Below are 20,326 nucleotides of genomic sequence, written 5' to 3'. Positions count from 1 at the left end.
TAAGTCACAAAAACTGTTTAATCCTTTCATTGCATCCTTTTGGGAAGCCTGTCCCTCGGTTAGTAATAACATGCAATATGTATAATGGCAAGTATTCTCTTGGTTTTTTAGTAGAAAGCCTTTGTTTTTTCTAACACATTTTTGTCCCTGTATTTCATATAAAAACTTTATGCCGCTCTGTTACCTTAATATGTACGTCCGTAGAATTCTGTTGTAGCTTTTGTTTTAGTAGGAAAAGTGTCAGTAAGCAGAAACTATGTATGGAAATCGTATCTAAAATTGATTGTGGCTCTTATCTAAATTGATTTTAAGAGGCAGGCAGGTAAATCTAAGGTGCATTTTTACGTTGCTCTTTTTAGTGGATTTTGCTAGAAAACAGCTGAGCTTCAAGCAGGACTAAAATGAAAGGAGACCTTGGAGTCTTAACCATTGAACAGATGCAGTAAATGTCGCTTTGGAAAACTAGCTGTCACTTTGCATCTTGTCCACTGAGTACCTATGTAAGCCAGTCACCAGAGCTGCGTTCATTATAATATTTTTGTACTTTTGTTGAAAACAGACACTGTGAGAACTCTTTAAACAGAGTAACGTGCCTATTATCAACCTATTTTTAAATATTTCATGTCTTCTTGATTTTCATTCCACTTAAATTTTTTGATGACCAAAACTGATGAGAACTTACAATAAAAAGGTACTTGTCTCTAGCACTGTGAAAGTTTTCATTTGTCAGTAGCTAACTTATCAAACCAAATCAGAAATTCGTGATATCTTTATAACATTAAAGCAGTTCCTGATATTGACTCTCGGGAAGGATTTAATGTTCTTATTCTCTAAACTGAAAGTGGTACTGCTCTCTGCGATGATGTGAGATTATTTTTCTCTTTATCCCTGATGGGATTTTATATATGTGTGTGCATATATGATATATATAGCATATGTGTGTATAAATGTATGTATATGTACTTATACACATACACACACACTAAAATAGTTTTAGGTTATATCCGAACCTTGATATGGCTCCAAAAATAGGCAAATATGTAGAATATATTGAAGTGTTCAATATAGCAATATATAGGCATTTAATTGACTAATAATTGTATGATTCCTTTTTAATGAATAAAATAATGCAATATTCTCTAACAATGTCTGCCTAACTTAGTAATATTTCAGTTTTCAAATGGAAAAACTATAATGTAGGGAGCATAATGAACTTCCACAAAATCAGTGTATAAACTATGCACAGAACCTTGATCTCTAAATCTTCAACTTTAAAATCCCTATCTGTCTATCTTGTACTATATCTACTAAGTATATACATGATATTGTATTGTATTTGGATGTATATAGTGCAAGATGTCTAAGTAGAAATATTAAATAATAAAATGAATCAGTTATAATTCATGACAATATGAAATGATTCTGAACTATGTGTACTCACCTAACCATTGTGCATATTGTTTCCTTTTAGGAAAAAAAATACCTGAAAGAAAGAAAACAACAAAATACCCCAGAATTCCTAAAGAACAGTAAGTACTTTAACGAGACAATGATTATACTAGAGCTTCTATAAAATTAGAAGACCTTACAAATTTCTTTTATAGAAATATTCACCTTTCTATTTTCTAAGATAAGCAACTAACATACTAAGTAAATGGAGCCTTCTAAAACTCAATTTCAGTTTACTGGAGCAGACTGAAAATCATTTATCCTATAATCCTCTTAGATAAGAGGCCAGGGTAATCCTTGTGATACATATATGTGGCAGAAAATGTTTATGTCGATTCCATCATATCTTTTGACTAGCATCATATCATTTTAAATTCTATAGAAGAAAAACAGTAAGTAAAATTTAATCAAAGTACCTCACGTTCTCTGTATGTGATACAAATTTTTTTTCACTTTGAACAAAATTTTAAGCAGAATCAATACGCTTGGTTTGTTTATAGTCATTCAATTACAAGTATTAAAAAATGGCAACCAACTGCAGGCATTAAAACAGAGCTTAATCTCATTAGTACATTTCTTTCCGATCTTCTCACAACTTAATTATGACATGCATTTCCTTACATAGCTATTATTTGTTAGTAATAATTGCTTTCCTAAATATATTTTTATTAAACAAAATTAAGTGCATTCTTGATATCATTCTTTCTGGTAAAACTAGTAATATTGTAATGATTTCCTAGATGTAAACAATTACATATAATGTAAACAATTATAAATTTTGAATATGTGAATATCAAAAAATAGTAAAATAAATATAGGAAAGCAAAATCCACTTTGGTGACCCATGGTATATCACTTTTAATACCATGGTAGTTTTGAAATGAGTTTGCAAATGCACTTCTCTAAAATTTAAAACAAATGATGAAGTAAAATGTAGTGAATTAGCAAAATGATAGATCTATATGTTGATATATATCAAAATAGAATAAAGTCCAATGGAAAGGCTATAAGTGTGATATAAAAAAAGAAATTCATGAATAATTTTTCTAGGATATATACAAATTACACTTACATAATAAGATTTTCTAGCACCCAAAGAACTTTAAGATGTGATTCATGCATTAAATGATTAAATGTAATGAATCATGGTAATGATGATATAAATGCAATTTCTCTTAAACTTATTTTACTTTTGAAGTGTGAGAGAAGCAGGAAGAAAAGGATTTTCTTTTACTTACATATCTGAATATTATCCCTGTGCTACCTCACTTTATACAAAGTACTTTACTTCACTTTTTGCTGTGGTTATTGATGGCTATACACTTTCAGCTTTAATCAGAGATTTATAAAATTCAAACTTCAGAACTTTCAAAAACTGTTCCTTGTTTTAAAAAAGAAACTCCAAATATGTGAATTGCTTTTCTGAGGTGACATAATATGTTTACATCGTCTTGGGTATAAGAAGGATAATTTAAGAATTAGATTTTTCTATCATGCTTAAAAAAAAGGGGGGTGCTGCCAACTTGAGTGAATTGCAGAATATGAAATAAATGGGCAATTTCTTTTTGACATGTTTTATTGCCAACATCTTAACTGACCAGAGAAAGTCAACTAAGTAATTCAGCCAAAACATTACACCTAGAAATGGTCCCTCAAATGGGACTTCCCTGGTGGCACAGTGGATAAGACTCCACACTCCCAATGCAGGGGGCTCAGGTTCGATCCCTGGTCAGGGAACTAGATCCTACATGTATGCCACAACTAAGAGTTTGCATGCCACAGCTAAGGAGCCCGCTGCCACAACTAAGACCCAGTGCAACCAAATAAATTAAATTAAAAAAAAAACAAAAAGAAATTGTCCCACAAGAAGTCTAGCTTCCCTTTAAGTTTTGTTTTTATGTAAATAAGTCAGTTTTTAAACATAATTTCAATTCCTTACATTACTTATTGGGGAAAAGGTTGGATTTTTAAATGAAAGAACCATGCATATTTGTTTTAAGGTCTTTATACAAGAGCCAGATAATACCTACCCTAGCCTCTCACAATTTCTTAGGCATCTTCTTATAATTTTATTGTGAAAAGCTATCAATGGCTTTTTATCTGATCTGATTAATCTATAACTTATTTGGTCTGTTATTCAGTGCGACTTATATAAGTGATTTGATTTGAAATGTAATTTTCAATAGGATTTAGTAGGGCATACTTTGGAAGGACCTGATACAAGTGATGACATCTTTTGCTCGTTTGGAATAATCCTAGGGAAAATAATGTGTGTTTCCAAGAAAAAAATCATGCCTTTTCTTGGTGCATTTTGTGGTATGGGGCAGTTTTTCCCTTCAGTCTTTAATTGTCTTTTATTTAACAACAGCATGTTAAACTACTCATAAATAATTGTAAGGAAAAAGTGACTCTTTTTAAGATACATGTCATCTGATTCAGTGGTTCCAGAATTCTTATGCCCTAATCCTTCTGTTTGTTTTTAATTTTTATTTTATATTGGAGTAGAGTTGATGAACAATGTTGTGTTAGTTTTAGGTGTACAGCAGAGTGATTCAGTTTTACATACACATGTATCTATTCTTTTTCAAATTCTTTTCCCATTTAAGTTACTTCAGAGTATTGAGCAGAGTTCCCCTGCATTACAGTAGGTCTTGTTGGTCACCTATTTTAAACATAGCAGTGTGTACATGTCAATCCCAAACTCCATATTGATCCCTCCCCCGTCATCCTTTCCCCCCGGTAACGATAAGTTCCTTCTCTAAGTCTGTGAGACTGTTTCTGTTGTGTAAATAAGTTCAATTGTATCATTTTTTTAAGATTCCCCATATAAGCGGTATCATATGATAGTTGTCTTTGTCTTACTTCCCTTAGTATGATAATCTCCAGGTCCATCCATGTTGCTGCAAATGCCATTATTTCATTCTTTGTAATGGCTGAGTCATATTCCATTGTATATATGTACCACATCTTCTTTATCCATTCATCTGTCAATGGACATTTAGGTTGCTTCCATGTCCTGACTATTGTAAATAGTGCTGCAATGAACATTGGGGTTCATGTATCCTTTCGAACCATGGTTTTCTCCAGATACATGCCCAGGAGTGGGATTGCTAGATCGTATGGTAGCTCTATTTTTAGTTTCTTAAGGATCTTCCATAATGTTCTCCATAGAGGCTGTACCAGTTTACATTCCCATCAACAGCATATGAGGGTTCCCTTTTCTCCACACCCTCTCCAGCATTTATTGTTAGTAGACTTTTTGATGATGGCCATTCTGACCATTGTGAGGTGATACTCATTGTAGTTTTGATTTACATTTCTCTAATAATTAGCGATGTTGAGCATCTTATCGTGTGCTTTTTGGCCATCTGTATGTCTTCTTTGGAGAAATGTTTATTTAGGTCTTCTGCCCATTTTTAAAATTTTTTCTTTAATATTAAGCCAAATGAGATGTTTGTAACTTTTAGAGATTAATCCCTTGTCGGTTGCATCATTTGCAAATATTTTCTCCCTTTCTGTGGATGGTCTTTTCGTTTTCTTTCTGGTTTCCTTTGCTGTGCAAAGGCTTTGAGTTTAATTACGTCCCATTTGTTTATCTTTGTTTATATTTCCACTACTCTAGGAGGTGGATCAAAAAAGATCTTGCTGTGATTTATGTCAAAGAGTGTTCTGCCTTTATTTTTCTCTAAGAGTTTGATAGTAGTTGGTCCTATATTTAGGTCTTTAATCCAGTTTGAATTTGTTTTTGTGTATGGTATTGAAGAATGTTCTAATTACATTTTTGTATGTGTAGCTGTCCAACATTTCCAGCACCATTTATTGAAGAGACTGTCTTTTCTCCATTGTATATCCTTGCCTTCTTGGTCACAGATTAATTGACCACAGGTGCATGGGTTTATCTCTGGACTGTCTATCCTGCTCCATTGATCTGTATTTCTCTTTTTGTGCCAGTACCATACTGTTTTCATGACTGTAGCTTTGTAGTATAGTCTGAAGTCCAGGACCCTGATTCTTCCAGCTCCATTTTTCTTTCTCAAGATTGCTTTGGCTATTCAGGGTCTTTTGTGTCTCCATACAAATTTTAAGATTTTTTTGTTCTAATTGTGTGAAAAATGCCATTGGTAATTTGATAGGGATTGCATGGAATCTGTAGATTGCCTTGGGTAGTATAGTCATTTTGACAGTTTTGATTCTTCCAATGCAAGAACATGATATATCCTTCCATCTGTTTATGTCATCTTCGATTTCTTTCATCAGCATATTAACATTTTCAGAGTACATATCTTTTGCCTCCTTAGGTAGGCTTATTCCTAGGTATTTTATTCTTTTGATGTGATGGTAAATGGGATTGCTTCTTTAATTTCTCTTTCTGAACTACTGTTGTTAGTGTATAGAAATGCAATAGACTTCTATGTATTTATTTTATATCCTGCATTACCGAATTCATTGATGAGTCTAGTAGTTTTCTAGTAGCATCTATAGGATTTTCTATGTCACCTGCAAACACTGACAGTTTTATTTCTTCTTTTCCAATTTGGATTCCCTTTATTTCTTTTTATTCTCTGATTACTGTGGCTAGGACTTCCAAAACTATGTTGAATAAAAGTGGTGATAGTGGACATCTTTGTCTTGTTCCTGATCTTAGAGGAAATGCTTTCAGTTTTTCACCATTGAGCATTATGTTAGCTGTAAGTTTGTCATATATGGCCTTTATTATGTTGAGGTTGGTTCCCTCTATGCCCTGTTTGTGGAGAGTTTTTTTACCATAAATGGGTGTTGAATTTTGTCAAAAGCTTTTTCTGCATCTATTGAGATGATCATATCGTTTTTCTTCTTCAATTTGTTAATGTGGTGTATCATATTGACTGATTTGCATATATTGAAGAATCCTTGCATTCCTGGGATAAATCCCACTTGATCATGGTGCATGATTCTTTTAACGTATTGTTGGATTTCGTTTGCTAGTATTTTGTTGAAGATTTTTGTGTCTATGATCATCAGTGATATTGGCCTGTAATTTTATTTTCTGTGGTATCTTTGTCTGGATTTGGTATCAGGGTGATGGTGGCCTCATAGAATGAATTTGGGAGTGTTCCTTCCCCTGCAATTTTTTGGAATAGTTTCAGAAGGATAGGTGTTAACTCTTCTCTAAGTGTTTGATAGAATGCACCTGTGAAGCCATCTGGTCTTGGACTTTTGTTTGTTGGAAGATTTTTAATTACAGTTTCAATATCATTACTTGTGATTGGTCTGTTCATATTTTCTATTTCTTCCTGGTTCACTCTTGGAAGGTTATACCTTTCCAAGAATTTGTCCATTTCTTCTAGGTTTTCCTTTTATTGGGATATAGTTGCTTGTAGTAGTCTCTTATGATTCTTTATTTCTGTGGTGTCATAACTTTTCCTTTTTCATTTCTAATTCTATTGTTTTGAGGTCTGTCCCTCTTTTTCTTAATGAGTCTGGCTAAAGGTTTATCCATCTTGTTTATCTTCTCAAAGAACTAGCTTTTAATTTCATTGATCTTTTCTATTGTTTTCTTCATCTCTATTTCATTGACTTCTGCTCTGATCTTTATGATTTCTTTCCTTCTACTAACTTTGGGTTTCTTTGTTCTCCTTTCTCTAGTTGCTTTAAGTGTAAGGTTAAGTTGTTTATTTGAGGTTTTTCTTGTTTCCTGAAGTAAGATTGTATTGCTGTAAACTTCCCTCTTAGAACTGCTTTTGCTGTGTCCCATATGTTTTGGGTCTTCGTGCTTTCATTTTCATTTGTCTCTAGGTATTTTTTGATTTCCTCTGATTTCTTCAGTGATCCCTTGGTTATTTAGTAGCGTATTGTTTAGCCTCCACATGTTTGTATTTTTTACAGTTTTTTTTTCCTTGTAGTTGATTTCTAATCTCATAGTGTTGTGGACAGAAAAGATGCTTGATATGGTTTCAATTTTCTTAAATTTACCAAGGCTCGCTTTTTGCCCCAGCGTGTGATCAATCTTGGATAATGTTCCATGTGCACTTGAGAAGAATATATATTCTGCTGCTTTTGGATGGAATGATCTATAAATATCAGTGAATCCATCTGGTCTAATGTGTCATTTAAGGCCCGTGTTTTCTTAATGATTTTCTGTCTGGATGATCTGTCCATTGATCAAAGTGGGGTGTTAGAGTCCCCCATTATTATTGTGTTGCTGTCAATTTCTTTTTTATGGCTGTTAGGAGCACCTCAATATATTAGGCAAATGCTATGTTGGGTGCATATATATTTACAATTGTTCTATCTTCTTCTTGGATTGATCCCTTGATCATTATGTGGTGTCCTTCTTTGTCTCTTGTAACAGTCTTTATTTTAAAGTCTACTTTGTCTGATATGAGTATTACTACTCCAGCTTTCTTTTGATTTCTACTTGCATGGAACAGCTTTTTCCATCCCCTCACTTTCAGTCTGTATGTGTCCCTAGGTCTGAAGTGGGTGTCTTATAGACAACATGTATACGGGACTTGTTTTTGTATCCATTCAGCCAGTCTACGTCTTTTGGTTGGAACATTTAATTTGTTTATGTTTAAGGTAATTATTGATATGTATGTTCTTATTGCCACTTTGTTAATTGTTTTGGATTTGTTTTGTAGGTCTTTTTTCTTCCCTTCCTCCTTTGTTCTCTTCTTTTGTGATTTGAGGACTAACCTTAGTGTTGTGTTTGGATTCTTTTTTCTTTTTTGTGTGTGTATCTATTGTAGATTTTCAGCTTGTGGTTACCATGAGGTTTTGCTATAGTAGTCTACATATAAACAAGATTGTTTTTAAGTTGCTGGTCTTTTAATTTCAAATGCATTTCCAATATCCTGCATTTGTTTTCTCCTCTTCTCACAGTTGCTGGTTTTGATATCATATTCGTGTGAAAATGACTTCCTACCTTTACTGTATATCTGCCTTTACCAGTGAGCTTTTCCATTCGTAATTTTCTTGTTTCTAATTGTGGCCTTTTCTTTTCTGCCTAGAGAAGTTCCTTTAGCATTAGTTGCAAAGCTGGTTGGGTAGTGAGGAATTCTCTTAGCTTTTGCTTGTCTGTAAAGCTTTTGATTTATCTGTCGAATCTGAAGGAGAGCCTTGCTAGGTAGAGTATTCTTGGTTGTAGATTCTTCCCTTTTATCACTTTAAATATTTCATGCATTGCCTTCTGGCCTGCAGAGTTTCTGCCAAGAAATCAGCTGATGATCGTATGGGGATTCCCTTGTATGTTTGTGCTTTTCCCTTGTTGCTTTTAATACTTTGTCTTTAATTTTTGTCAGTTTGATTCCTATGTGTCTCGGCATGTTTCTCCTTGGGTTTATTCTATCAGGGACTCTTGGCTTCCTGGACTTGGGTGACTGTTATTCTTCCCATGTTAGGAAAGTTTCAGCTATTATCTCTTCAAATATTTTCTCAGGTCTTTTCTCTCTCTCTTCTCCTTCTGAGACCCCTATAATGCAAATGTTGGTGCATTTAATGTTGTCCCAGAGGCCTCTTAGACTGTCCTCATTTCTTTTCATTCTTTTATGTTTATTCTGTTCTGCAGCAGTGATTTCCACCATTCTGTCTTCCAGGTCACTTATCCATTCTTCTGCCTCAGTTATTCTGCTATTGATGCCTTCTAGTGTATTCTTCATTTCAGTTATTGTATTGTTCATCCCTGTTTGTTTGTTCTTTGTATCTTCTAGTTCTTTGTTAGACATTTCTTGCATCTTCTCAATCTGTGCCTTCATTCTTTTTCGAGATCTTAGATCATCTTTACTATCATAACTCTGAATCTGTTTCAGGTAGATTGCCTATCTCCACTTCACTTAGTTGCCCTTCTGAGGTTTTATCTTGTTCCTTCCTCTGGGACATATTCCACGGCTGTCTCATTTTGTCTAACTAACTTTCTGATTGCAGTTTCCATTCTGCAGGGTTGTATTTCTTCATGCTTCTGCTGTCTGCCCCCCAGTGGGTGGAGCTGGGTCTGTCCCTCCAGCAGGCAGGGCCATATCATGGGGTGTTTATTGGGCAGCTGTATGCTCAGGAAGACTTCAAGCAGCCTGTCTGATGAAGGGTAGGGCTGTGTTTCTGCCCTGTTGGTTGTTTGGCCTGAGGCATCCCAGCACTGGAGCCTACAGGCTGTTGGGTGGGGACAGGTCTTGGTGAGAAGGGGTGGCCTCTAGGAGGGCTCGTGCCAATGAGTACTCCCCAGAACTACTGCCACCAGTGTCCTTGTCCCCACACTGTGCCAGAGCCACCCCCACCTCCACAGGAGACCCTCCAATACTAGCAGGTAGGTCTGGTCCTGTCTCTTATGAGGTCACCACTTCTTTCTCTGGGTCCTGGTGCTCACAAGACCCTGTGTGCACCCTCCAAGAGTAGAGTTTCTCTTTCCCCCAATCCTGTGGAATTCCTGAAATCTTACCCTGCTGGCCTTCAAAGCCACATTCTCTGGGGGCTCCTTCTCCCACTGCCAGACCCATAGGCTGGGGTGCCTTTCGTGGTGCTCAGAACTTTCACTCCTGTCGGAGAACTTCTGTGGTTTAATTATTTTCCAGTTTGTGAGTTGCCCACCCCCCAGGTATGGGATTGGATTTTGTCATGATTACACCCTTCCTACTGTCTTGCTGAGGCTTCTCCTTTGTCTTTTGGATGTAGGGTATCCTTTCTGGTAGGTTCCAGCATTTTTTTGTCAATGGTTGTTCAGCAGTTAGTTGTGATTTGGGTGTTTCTGTTACAAGAGGTGAGCTCATGTCTTTCTACTTCGCCATCTTGTCTCCACCCACACTGGATCCTTCCTTCTTTCTTTGGTTCCTTCCTTCCTCAGAAAAAATGACTCAATTTAAGCCTGAATCATAAAAAATATATAGTTTATTTCTTTAAAATTTTATAAAATATTTTTGAAGAGAAATAATCTGAATTAAAATGATGTTGTCAAATATGTGTTAATATATGTCTTAACCTCCAAAGAGTTCATGAGTTAAGGGTGTCAGTGCATGGAGTAAAGCATGATATAAGGTGACTATTTTTCTTGTCTTTATCTGTTGAATACGTGCTTGTATTATACACCCATGACTAGTAAATGAGCTTTTACAACTTTTATTTGAATCAAACCTTACAAATGAAAGATGTTTAGCATAGGAAAGCCATACAGACCTCCTATAATTTTGCTTCAGAGCCCATAGCTTAAGAATGATTTGGTGGGGACTTCCCTGGTGGTCCAGTGGTTAAGACTTCACCTTCCAATGCAGGGGGTGTGGGCTCTATCCCTGGTCAGGGAGCTAAGATCCCACATGCCTTATGGCCTAAAAACCAAAATATAAAACGGAAGCAATATTGTAACGAATTCAATAAAGACTTTAAAAATGCTCCATATCAAAACATATATATTAAAAAAAAAATTTTAATGATTTGGTGATTAAAATATTGCTACAGATCTTTAGAGCACATTGCACTTATATTTCACAAAAACTTTTTTTGCTTAAGAAAGATAAGGAAAATAAGGAAAGAGGACCATTGGATATTGTATTTTATATTAATAATTTTCCTCTCAGTTGCTGAACACTTCGTGGTGCTTTCAAGAACTCAGTGGGTCAGCTCTTTATAGACTCTAAACACACTGGAAAATAATAACAAAGAGGATACATTTTAAAAATTCAGGTGCTCAAGCATGCTTCTGAAAAACTATTCACATTACCCTAGATTTACTAAACCTCTTTAAATGCTATTGGGAGTTGATGTTCTCACTCAGGGCATGACTATTATTAACAGTCTTGCTTTCCTGGCACACCAAATAGAGCAAGAAGTTTTCAGTAAGAAAGGTCCTAATGGAAAGCAGATTTTAACTAGGAAAGGGTTTGTGATTCACTGGAGAATAAACATTATTTGTAAATGCTCTGCTCAAGCTTCATTTAGTCCAACCTCTCTTTATCTGAAGTAGTTAAGTCCCTGTAATCAAAAAGTATAGACATGTGTGTGTGTGTGTAATAGTAGCATAGAGCTAGGGAAAAAATTTATCTATCTGGTCTAAAGTTCTTACTTTATAGACATTACCTCCTTTAATATGCTCATTTATAGAGGGTCAGATAAGACAAGTCATTTATCCAAGCTCTTGTATCTAGTGACAGAATCAAGAAAAATTCTGGCTTCATTAACCACCCACTGTTTTTCCTATCTGTAATATTAATTGAAAGAGCTTATAGAAAAACTGAGGGTTTCAGATTGGTTCAAGAAACCTATTCTCAAAATTTTAACTTCGTTCAACCAAAACTCTAACAAAATTTTATTTAAATAGCAGTGCCTACTCTCCACCTGCCAAAAATTTTATTGTGATATGGCTCACTAGGATGATGTTTATAGTGGAAAGAATTAGAGAGAGAGAGTTAGTTAGAGAATCTGAGTTTGAATCTTGACTTCATCAATTCCCCCTCTCATAGCAAAGAGTCCTGGGGAAGGTGATGACTTTCAAGATCACACAGGTAAATTACTACTGGATAACAATAATACATACATACAATCTACCATCAGCAAAAGTTAAGCAAATACCTCTTTGATTCTCTACTTTTTTTTAATCTAGATGATGGGGAAAAAAATCTGTCCAGTCTGCTTCCTGAGACTCTCTGAGAGCTAATTCGATTGCTGTAGTGATGTTATTACATTCTTTTATAAACTCTTATACTATGTTACTGTAAAAAGAACAAGTTCCTTTTGTGTGAAAATTTGACTTTACTGTTTTGGGAATCCAATATTTCATTTTACAACAGTCCATTGCTGATGAAATCAAAGTTATTGATTGACGTCTGTTTTAGACAATAATGGTCATCCAGAAAAAAATTCCCTTTTCCTTGAATTTATAATTTACCCTTAATCCTGATCAGCTTTCTCACACATAGACCTAAGAGAGTTCTTATGAAAAAGGAAGAGTGTTAGGAAGGGAAAAGGAACACTTATTGGGCTCTTAGTTTGTGTCACATGCTCCACTAATTATACAATTAAATTTCATTTGATTATCAAAAGTACTCCTCCTATGTTATCATGGGTTCATCGATAATGAAAATAAGAACTGAAAGCCTTATAAAGTTATAGCCTAATTTAGTAAGCAGCAGTTTTACCATTTGAACTCAGGTCTTTCTGATTTACCCCTTTTCAAGTTATCACTCTTAACTAAACATTTAACAACTGGTGAAGGCAAAGCCTATTTCATTTTCCTGGATGAATGATGGCATGGTGGAAGGAGGTGGAAGTAAAGAATGTATCACTTTTTAAAATGTAATTTGTCTATGAAGAAAACTTGATGTACATATAATACTACTTTATCACTTATCATCAATGAACAGTAGCTTGCATCATGCCTATTTGTCCTTCAGATGCTAAAATTAAACCATGGTAGGAGAATTTAATTATTAAAGACAGCTATCTTTAGATAGAAAAAGTAGAGCCAAAATTTAAATGAATGATAGCCATAAGTGTAAAAGATCACCTAAAGAGAAAGAACTAGATTTACTCTATTTTCTGTTTGTAAATTAACAAATGGATGTTCACAGTATGTGCTTCTTAGATTTTTATGCTTATGTTATTATCTGGACTTGTCCCCTTTAAAATCATTGGTAAAACTTTAGAAATGTACCCCTTTATTCATTATCCTTTAATATTTGCTAGTGAGTGCCTACCATCTACACTATCCCAGGTGTTAGAGATATAGAAGTGACCAAAGCACAGCCTCTGCCATCAAGTGGCTTATATTTAGAGTAATTACAAATACTGGAATGTCTATTTTATAAAGAGAATAATAGTACTTTGACTTACAGTAATTTAAGATTCTCATATGATTAACCATGGTCAGAATTACTTTATGCATTTATTTACTAGATGACTGAGAATTTTGTTGCTTTCTTTGGGACATTGGATATGATGGGTTTCCCACAATCATTACTATTCATGGTAAAGCAAAGCTAAACAAATTTCGTGACTTAGGGCATTTCCTAGAACACTAAAGAAGGAGCCTTCTCTAATCATATTATAGCATTGTAATGGCTTTGGAAACTCACTCTCTGTGTTCAAATCCCAGCTCCACTGCTTATTAGCTATGGGACTTAGGGCAATTTAGTAGACCTCATGATTGTAGGTACTACACTGAAGTTAGCTCTTATACTTATTCAATAGAAGTCGATAGAATTCAGTCCATTTTTTATTTCTAGAAACATTAAGCTTTTATTTGGATGCTCTTATTGAAATTAGTCTTTATTTTATTCGGAAAATTTTATCATCTTTCATGACTCAAATATAAGTTGTATAGTTACAAAAGAGAAGGGAAATGCTTTCAAATCAGCAATATGGTTTTAAAGATATGTGAAGTCTAAAGTTATAAGACTTTAAAACAAATGATTCAGCTGAGTGATTAATGCTCATTTTGATCTGCTCTAACATGGAGATTTATTTACATATTTGTCAGCACCAGGGCATTACTGTGGGTTGCATTATTCATTTGTGTAATTAAGAACATTGGCAGTGGAGGAAGGAACTGCATTCAGGTCCTTTTTCTGCCACTTACTTGCTGTATGACCTCAGGAAGACAATTTAACCTCTGCCTCAATGTCCTCATATATTACAATGGAGATAATAAATCCTATTTTATAGGCTTCATATGAGAATTCCAGTACATGTTTTTTAAGTGTTTATTACAGAAGTTAATACAGTAACATCAGCAGATAGTACTTCTGTTGTTATATTTGCTATTAAAGATATCTCCTTGGCAATATTAAAGGGGCATTTTTAAAAAATCATAAACCACATACAAGTCTGCAAGGAATAAAGATGAAGGAAAGTACAAAGGATGAAGAGTAATGAAGGCTGGTTAGAAAACTGGAATGCAAGATGAAATTTGGTTTCGATACAGTTAGTAGTCTACCATGAGCCCTCTCCTAGAAGGCCTCTTCCTCCTTAAAGCAAATGCTACTGAAATTAGACAAGGTCAATAGCATGGCTCCCTTTCAGACAGGTCAAAAGTAAGACTTGAGACATTTTGACAGTCTTCATGGTTCTACAAGTAAGCTAAATCAGCATGCAGCCTGTTGTGAAGGGTACCAAAAAGGCTTTCTACCCTACCAAGAAATGCCTTCCTTTGGGGTCACAAATGGGGTCATTTTCTCCAGAGAAAATAACCCTAACCCAACTGTAGCCTGAGCAGGTTTCCAGAAATAAGTTATACCCAACACATGCTATTACATGCACCATTGTAAAGTTAAGGGCAGTTTTATGCCACTGCATAGCAAAATGATACACTCTTCCTTTAAAAAAGTTACATAAAATTTTGTATGTGATATCTAAAACTGAAATCGCAAAATTATTCTTTCACCAAGGAAATCTCAGATAACAGCACTTCTTATTTTGCTGCTTTTTCCCCCATGTTAAGGAATCAACTGAGTTTCTCCCCATTTTAGTACCTCACCTATGTTGTTAGTAAATTTCATATCTACCATTTTAATTTGCTTTATTGTTTGTCATTCTTTTGCAAATATCATAAAAATCCCTTTATAATACTGACATGGAGTGTCAGTACCAACATCACTCTCCTTTTCATGTCGAATCCTGTTCTGCCTCTAAAGATAGGTATATCCCAGTCTTAGTAATAATGATTCATTTATCACCAGAATGTAATTCATGGTAAATATCTTATTTTTCCCTTTTCCTTAAAAGTTAATCCTTACATAAACTACACACAATTTTATTTCTTTCCTATTCTAAAATATAAAAAATCTGGTTTAGCATATGCTCCATTGTACATTTGAGCAATTTATGTCTCCTTATGGCTAATATGAATTGCTTAACCCTGTTATTGTTTTTATTTTCCACTTTCAAAAGTATCCTGGCAAAGCCTATGTTTATGAATTGGTACAAAATGTTTCAGACTGAGGAAGGAAAGTCTCTAAACAAATGCCCAAAGTGCATTGGTTTCCTAACTCAATGACCCCCAAAGTGGTATTATATGAATTTTCAAGTCTGAAATGTAAAAAATAATTCTTATCAGTTTTGCCAGTTGCTCAGGGTTTTTGCTTATCCATTTTATTTTGGCATGTAGCATTGACATGTTCACTTTAACATATCCTGGGAAGTATTTATTTTTTATTAAGTATGTAATATTTGAACATTATTTAGCCTTGAATTTTCCTCCTCTTTTGTACTTTGAAATACATTTTCCTCATTTTAGAGAAGGTTTTCATAATGCCCCCTCATTGTGTCTTAGAGCATTTTATATGTGATAGTATTTATAATATCATTGTATTCTAGAATGCAAGATTTTTAAAACCTTATCTGAATTATGCCTATTAACATAATTCTAGAAAAAGATGGGTTTGCATAATTGTGTAATTATTAATATGCCCATTGTTTCCAATTATGATGAGATTTGAACAATTGTCAATAGAGTTTACAAAAGGCAAAGCCAAATTTGTTATTGAGACAGCTAAAGAAATGGAGAAAAAACAGTCCCCCACCTATGAAAGAATTATGTTTTCTTTCTATTTCATGAGATAGATACTTACTCAGAGTCATTGCACAAACAAACCCATGAAAAGCTACAGTCTCCGCTGAGCCACAGTATTTAGAGCATTGGGGATGGCATGAGTGAAAGGGAGACAACAGCAAAATGTTTCTCCATTTCTCCTGACACTGAATTGACCCTGCCCAAAATTTGAAAAATAAGTAAAGCTGGCTTTCCATACTGCCTTATCTTTCTGACCTTTGCTTTTTTCCTGATGTAATTCTGCTTCCCACCTAATGTTCCTGAGATGCCTTTTCTTTAAAGCAGTTTCAGCTTCTAATTTCCTAACCCCACTTTTCTCTTGCTCAGCACGCCTCAGTGCAGCTGGTATAGGGAAGCTACTAAGAAAAAAGGAACCAGCTCAAAGTATTCCCACCGGCCCTGCACACAATAGTGTTAACCCAAAAAGCAAATGACAGAGGGAATTTTACACAGTGTGAGGTCCTGAAATGATGAGCTCAGATGGTATGGGTGGAGATATTTGGGGACACAAACTTTCAGCCCATCGCAACCATCTATAGCAACCATTCTATTGGGACGACTCAGATCAAGAAAGTAGCGCTTAAATTTCAATTTTCAATTTGTATCATAACTAACTCTGGATGTAAATATGATTAGTAATGATGAAACAAATGCTGTGTTCTTTCTGTGCTGGTATCAACACTGGAAGTGGCACAGTGAGGCCAAGCCAGCCCATGCCTCTGTCCTAGGACTGACGACAACGGTGGTCAGCATTAACTGAGCACTTACTTCCCCCTGAGCACTTTACATGTAATTTCCCCTATTTCACAAATGAGCAAACTGAGCGGCAAACTAACTTTCTTAATGTAACATATCTTATAATTTTTTAGCCAGATGCAGACTCAAGTCTATATAGTGCTAAAACTCGTACTCTTAAACAGACAAACTTCAGACTTATACCAAAACAATGTTTGAAGAATTTCTCTCTGCATGAGAGGGTGAACTCCTCGAGTGTGGTAGGCGAATCATCTTTGTGTCCCAGACTCTGTGCCAGAGTTCGTGCTCAGTGCTCGTTGAACCAAACTGATGACTTTTTTACTCAGATCTGTCATAGTGGTGGTTTTATTGAAAATTTTCTTTTCTCTTATTTTTCCTCACCAAAGTGAGACTAATCCACATCCCCAAACACTCCATTACAATAAGGTTTTCTTTTCAAGAGTTGTATCTTTAGTCCTATACAAATTTGTCATTTATTTTGACCTTTTTTTAATTGTGATAAAATATACATAATATAAAATTAACTGTTTTAACCATTTTTAAGGGTACAGTTCAGTGGTATGAAGTTCTTTCACACTGTTGTACAACCATCAGCACCATGTACCTCCAGAACTTTTTCATCTTCCCAAACTGAAACTCCATATCCATCAAACAATAACTCCCCATCCCCTCTCTCCACAGCCCCTGGAAACCACCATTCTACTTTCTATTTCTATCAGTTTGACTACTGTAGGTATCTCATATAAGTGGAATCATGCAGTTATTTGTCCTTCTGTGTCTGACATATTTCACTTAGCAAGGTCCATCCATGTTATAGCGTACGTTAGCATTTTTATCCTGCTTAAGCCTGAATAATATTTCATTGTATGTATATGCTACATATTGTTTATCCATTTATCCTATAATTTATTGAATAATGTAGCTGTCCAATGTGGAATTTTTTGACATTTCCTAACTTAAGATGCGAATATAGAAATGCAATGAGTTTGTGACTTCTAGGACAGCTATCCTTTTATGTCATAAACTCTAAAATTAATCACAGAACGCTAGTTGAGTACAGGCAATCAGCAAAAGAAATAGATGAGTTTAAGATAATTAGGGTGTCAGAATCATAAATATGCCATGTTTTAACTGCTCCAACTAGAATTAGCCAGTCTTCTTATGATTATCTGATGTTTTTACACATCAACTTTTCTTTAGAAGATTTGAGAAGCCAGCGGTATTTTTAAATTGCCATTTCTCTAAAAATAAATAGAGGATTGTTGATTCAAAATAGGAATGCAAATTTATAACCTTCAACTTTTTTAATACTACCATTTAACTTCTAATCTCTGTATTATGAAATATTGTTCAAGAATTACTGGATGAATCTTAAATCAATAAGAAAGAAATTATCTATTCATCCCTTCATGTTTTCAACAAGTGTTTCTTATGTGCTTACTATTTTTACAGCTAGCATTTACTGAATACAAGATACACACACATATGTTTATATCTGTATATATCTTCTAATAGACAAGCTTTATCACCATTTTTACAGATGAGGAAGCTGAGGATCAGAAAGGTAAAGTGATTTTCACAGCTAGTAAGTGGCAGAGTTGGAATTCTAGATGGATGGCTCTTGCTCTCTGCCACCTCACACTGTCCCCCCTCTACATGCCATGCATGGTGTTGTATGCAGGGCAAGACACCATCTCCACCTTGGAGTAATTCACATTATAGTGGAATTGGTGAACATTTTAAAATGCATCATAATAGTATGATAAGAAATACTTGGAATCCAGTTGGACATGGCTTAACATCGCCTGAAAAACTTTACAGAATAAAGGGCAGTCCATCTTGGCCTTGCATGACTTGCTTCCATGCTGGTTTTCCACTTTGATTGCTAAAGAATTTACTTAAGCGCATGGTATGGTTGGTTAGGGTTGAGGCTGTAATGAGATCATGAAGGTCAAGTTCAAGTGTTTGTTTGAAGTTAATCTCTAGCCAGTGGAAAAGCATTTTTTTAATGTTGTTATTTTTTCTGCTTAATCTCTCATTCTGTAGAAGCCTTAGTCATGGTAACAATGTTTTAAAAAGATAAGTTTCAGAAAAATAATTTTTGTCAGCTTGTTCATGTTCTGGCATTATAGAAATGAGGCAAGATTTAAGTGGATGACCTTGGCTTTTGTTCAGAACCATCCCTTCTCTCGGGTGATCCTCAACAGTATAATCCATAATAACCTTCTGTTGCTATTTTCTGACCTGTTGGGCGAGGCACTCAAGCCTGCTTCCCAAGGTCTGTGTTGCTTTAAGTTACCGCAGTGAGGAAATTTCTCAGCTGTCACGCTGTTGGTTAATACAGTTTTGTGTTTTGCTTGGAAAAGACAATTCTGATAGTGTCCCACTGACTCAGATGTTTTCTGACGGTAGCTGCCTACCAGGTTTGCCTTCATTGACTTTTCAATGTTCTGTTACAAATAACTTGCATGGACAATTTGATATTGAAGGGCATAGAAGGTTCCCCACTGTGCATGAGGTTGAAGCAGCCCTGAGTCACGGGGTGGTGAGTGCTTATCATCATTCTGAAATCACCCACTTGTCCTAGGCTGTTGCCATTACAGAGTTGCGTTTTCTCTGTCATTCTTTTTTCTTCTCCCTGTTTTATTCTTTCAGACATTCCAATGCACCTCTAATTCTTTAAACTTCACTCTTAGAAATCCCCCATGATGAGTGAAACTTGAGATATCAACTCATAGGTGTTTTCTTATTTTGGGGGACACCTGGAATCCACAGTATATTGAATTACAAGTACGTATTTTGTTAGTAATTTTAAAAGAAACCTTTTTTTCGATTCTTCTGAAATTGTGGATAGTTAGAAATGTCTGTTATAATCATTTAATGAATGCCTACCACTTGCCAAGCTCTGTGCATAGCAATTTTCACATGCTATCTATAATTTTGACAACTCTACAAGGTAGGTTATCATTGCCCCATTTACAGATGAGGAAACTAAGACTCTGAGAGATCAAGTCACTTGCCCAAGATAAGAATAATCACTACTCTCTCTCTAATCATGCTTGACTTTTAGTATCTAATATGATAGTAAGTAATAGTGTTTGGATTTGTAGAGCACTTCACAGTTTGCACAACAGTGCACACACAGTACCTCTTTTAACCTCACAAAACTGGTATCTATACTTTCTATTTCATCTTATCCTCTGTAAGACCATTTTGAGGCTCCAGATTCTGAAATGGATTATGAGTTTCCTTGGGCTGAAATATCACCCTTTGTTAAGTTAGCATCATTTGAAATAATAGCTTCATTGCTACCACTACTAGTTTATGTTTGTATTTTATCAGCAGAGAAGGCAGTTGGAGAACTTGCCTGTTGATACCCTTGAAGAATTCGGGGGATTATGCTTACCCAGACAATAGCTGCCTAAAGCAGAAGCATAATAGTGTTTTTGAGACCATAATTCTCTGCCCAAGAAATCTGTGTAAAAATTGTATACATAGCTGCTATTTTTTACTGTCTCCTACCAAGATCCCAGCCCACAACATCCTTGCCATTTAAAGACGTTCCAGTCTATGCAGACTGTTCCCATATCTTCATATACACCAAAGCATCCTATT

At 35.2% G+C, this 20,326-nt stretch overlaps 1 protein-coding gene across 1 annotated transcript in view; it reads left to right on the top strand.

Annotated features, from left to right (window-relative positions):
• Positions 1 to 1,480: 1,480 nt before the first annotated feature.
• SYT1 (synaptotagmin 1) overlaps positions 1,481 to 20,326 on the top strand; it is a 369,815-nt gene continuing 350,969 nt past the window's right edge. Inside the window, exon 1 of the mRNA XM_081249771.1 lies at positions 1,481 to 1,529. The gene's annotated coding sequence lies outside the window, so the exon portion shown is untranslated. The remainder of the gene's footprint in view (positions 1,530 to 20,326) is intronic.

Source organism: Mesoplodon bidens, assembly GCF_964165515.1.
Source record: "Mesoplodon bidens genome assembly, chromosome: 11".
NCBI classification, from domain to species: domain Eukaryota; kingdom Metazoa; phylum Chordata; class Mammalia; order Artiodactyla; family Ziphiidae; genus Mesoplodon; species Mesoplodon bidens.
The sequence above is the reverse complement of the archived record's forward strand: the minus strand, read 5'-3'. Positions and strand labels throughout refer to the sequence as shown.